The following is a 3,392-nucleotide window of genomic DNA, read 5'->3' on the forward strand; positions in this document are numbered from 1 at the left end:
CCCGCCATATTGGGCCTGGGTCCGGGCCTGCTGTTTGCCCCCCCCACACTTCTGTCTGCTCTGTTGCCGCTGCCGCCTCCAGGGAGCAGCCCCCCACTCCATCCCCTGTGTCCCCACCAACATGGCAGCAGGCTGCCTTCTGTTAGACCGCTTCTTGTTTGTCAGCCAATCAGAGCATGAATAAAGCATTACAGAAAGACAGACTTAGGCTTTTATAATATTAGAATATATATATATATATATCCCTCTTTTTACATATCATAGCTCTGTAAAGTGTTCCTGTGTTCCCTTGACTATGTTTAAGAAAAAGAAAACTTATGTAAGAGGATGAACTGGAGCTTATCTTAATTTAAGATACTTGTAAGCACTTTTTATGAGTATCACATCTGAAGCCAGTTTTTAATTGAGGAAGAAATAAATTATTAGAATGTTTCTTCAGCTTCTACTTTAAAGAAAAACTGATCATGTCAGAAATGCTTGCCACATAGTATTGTAGCTAACATAAGCCTAAACTGCACACATCTTAGCAAAACTAATGTACACACACACACACAAAAAACCCAGTTTCATTGTTAAAGATAGCTGAAGTCCTCCAAAAACCTCCCATCCTACAGGTTCATCAGGTAGTTCATCAGGTAGTCTCAGAGCTAATAAGGCTTTATACTTAGTAGATTCTCAATAATCCTTGCTATATTTTGTTCACTAGTAAGAATGTAATCCACATACCAGACACGTAATATCTAGGTTCTCCTCTTGTGCCAGATACAGGGGAATTGTGTTTCCTAGTTAGAATGGATGGATGAGAGGTAGGCCTCCCTTGGGTTCTAGTTCCACAGTCAGTGTATAAAAGCTCTGTGAATTAAGTGTTTAATTGGATTTATGATTTTCTGTGCCTGTGACCTGGGTTCACGACACAAGCTGAAACTAAGAAATGTATCAGGCTAAATACATCCCAGTACAATGCCACTGATTTAAATGGTTTTACACTGCAATGAAGTTGTCTGATTAAAATAACCTTCCCAAAACAGACAATGAACAGCGTTCCTCCTCCTTGTATTTTCCTTAACACATCATAAGTTCTTCCACTGAGGACTTCGAATGGAACAAATGCTTGATGAAAGCCTGACTCTTTATCGTTACCTTGGACTTAATTCTTCTATAAGTAAAGTCCTCCAAAATCTTTGGGTAAAGGGCTAATTCTAAACTGCATTTCTTAAGGAACAGACAAGAAGACACTCTAATACATAACTGAAATGATATCTCTTTAAATATACATCATTAGAATTCCACCAAGATACAGATCAGTGGCAGTGGATGTATGTAAAAGAGAGGTAGTCATCTTACAATAAAAAAACCATATTTATCTATATGATTATAAATTCAGTGCATTCACTTTAATGTATACAATGTACTGACTTTAATTTAATTTGTATTTGTATTCATTGCCATATTTAGGAAAGCTTTGTTTTAACTGTTCCTATCTCACATACTTCACCTGCCTCCTTAAATTTATCCCTTGTCCAGCCAGGTTTCAAAAGTGGGATTCTTTTTTCCCTGCAAAATAAGCAAGATGACACTATATAATTTTCTGTTTTACCTACAACATCTGGCACTGTAGAGAAAACTAAATCCTATCAGAGGAGCAGAAAAAATAGCTGAAAATCCTTCTATATGGAAAAGGCTCTGCAGCACTGCTATAAAACCTTAAATATTAGATGAAAGGTTAGCAGAGAATATAATACAGTGTGTGGGATTTGATTGCTGTATAGATACATGGCACTGAGTGATGGGGCTTTCCATCAAACACTGAATGATTAGCCTCAATCTGCTTCTCTGCACTAAATGCAAAATGTCGAGAAATCTGGAAGGAGTTCATGCATCCTAATGCAAATATTCTGAGTAACAGGCCACACAAAAATAATTTGCCACAAAATAATCTTCCACATGTAACTAACTAACAATCACAAAAGGTAAAGGCTCCCAAAGCACTTGAATGATTTAGGAACATAAGCCCATTTTCAAAACTGATGTAGGTACTTGGGAGACATCTACATGTCTGATACTCAACCCTCCACCCATCCACCCTCTCCCACTTGCATGCACCAATTCTAGAAAAATGGCACTGAAGCCACTGAGGGACATGCTCTGGGACCACTGTCCAGCTCACTAACTCCAATTGCAGCGCAGCTTTACAGCTGTGTTTTGGGGTTTGACACATGCAAGGAGGTGCAGGTGGGTATGGCTTACTTGCAAGCATCTGTTCCCTGGCAATGAGGTGGAAATATACCCTAACTCATTTAGCATCAGTTTTTCTAATGTACTTGGGCATTTGCAGCAACTATTATTTCCCAAGCATTATTGAAAATGCCTGGAAAAAAAGTACTCATGACAATCTGGGGAATCTGTCTATGCAACTTATGAATTCTGTGGGAGGGAGCTGTCAGATCTATTTTGGGTGTTCAATATATTACAGTGGCTCTCAATATTTTTAGACTCCAGGTGCTGCTCCGCAACTTCTGTGAACTGAGCAGCACCCCATTTCAAAAACTAATTTCTTTATTACAGTGCTTACCTTCAGGGGACCGGGAAAGTAGCCAGGAAGGGAGAACTTGAGCCTGCTCTTATCTGCTTATCTCTTCACACCTCCTGTGGCATGCATCAAAGAATCTCACAGCCCCCAAGGGTACTGTGGCACCCTGGTTGAGAATCCTCATCTATTAGCTTCTTGTTTTCATCTCCTCCTTGGCCTGAAACTCTGAAAGGTGGTAGCATAGACTGAACAATAGACCTGGGGACAGAAGTTACACATAAACTGGTTTCAAAATGGCTGAAACTGGTTTAAGATAAACCTGGTTGTATGTAGTATCAGACTGAACTGATTTGGGTCAAACCAGTTTATGAAACTTCTGTCCCAGACCCCTTCCTTGTTCAAGTTAAATCACAGTCCCCCAGCATTCCAGCACGCTTTCTAGCCTTGGGCTGGGCTGTGCTGTCTGCTCCAGACAGCAGGGCTGGCCGTGCCCCTCTGCTTTCTAGCTGGAGCAGTGAGGGATGGCTGTCAAAGGGATGGCAGTGGGCAAGTCCGGCAAGGGATGCAGTCCAGTCTACAAGGGAGGGACTGCCCCCACCCCCCCAGGTAAACCGTGACTGGGGTTGAGGCCAGAGAAAGAGGTTACACACCCCTTCGCCTGCTCAAACTTGCTGCTGGCTGCAACTGTGGACTACAAATCCCAGAGGATTCCTGGGAGGATTTCATTTGTGGAAGCAGAAAGAAGTGATGAGCAACCCTGTCCTGTTGCTGTAATTATAGTTTCATAGTTTCTAGGGTCAGAAGGGACCTGAGCAGATCATCTAGTCCGACCCCCTGCCATGGCAGGAAAGAGTACTGGGAT

The 3,392-nt window shown here is 41.7% G+C and overlaps 1 protein-coding gene across 4 annotated transcripts in view; it reads right to left on the reverse strand.

Annotated features, from left to right (window-relative positions):
• Window positions 1-3,392, reverse strand: part of RAPGEF4 (Rap guanine nucleotide exchange factor 4) — a 285,020-nt gene that overhangs the window by 163,865 nt on the left and 117,763 nt on the right. The gene's annotated exons all lie outside the window — the stretch shown is intronic.

This window comes from Crocodylus porosus, unplaced genomic scaffold, assembly GCF_001723895.1.
Source record: "Crocodylus porosus isolate Cpor-Errol unplaced genomic scaffold, CroPor_comp1, whole genome shotgun sequence".
In the NCBI taxonomy this organism is placed as follows: Eukaryota; Metazoa; Chordata; order Crocodylia; family Crocodylidae; genus Crocodylus; species Crocodylus porosus.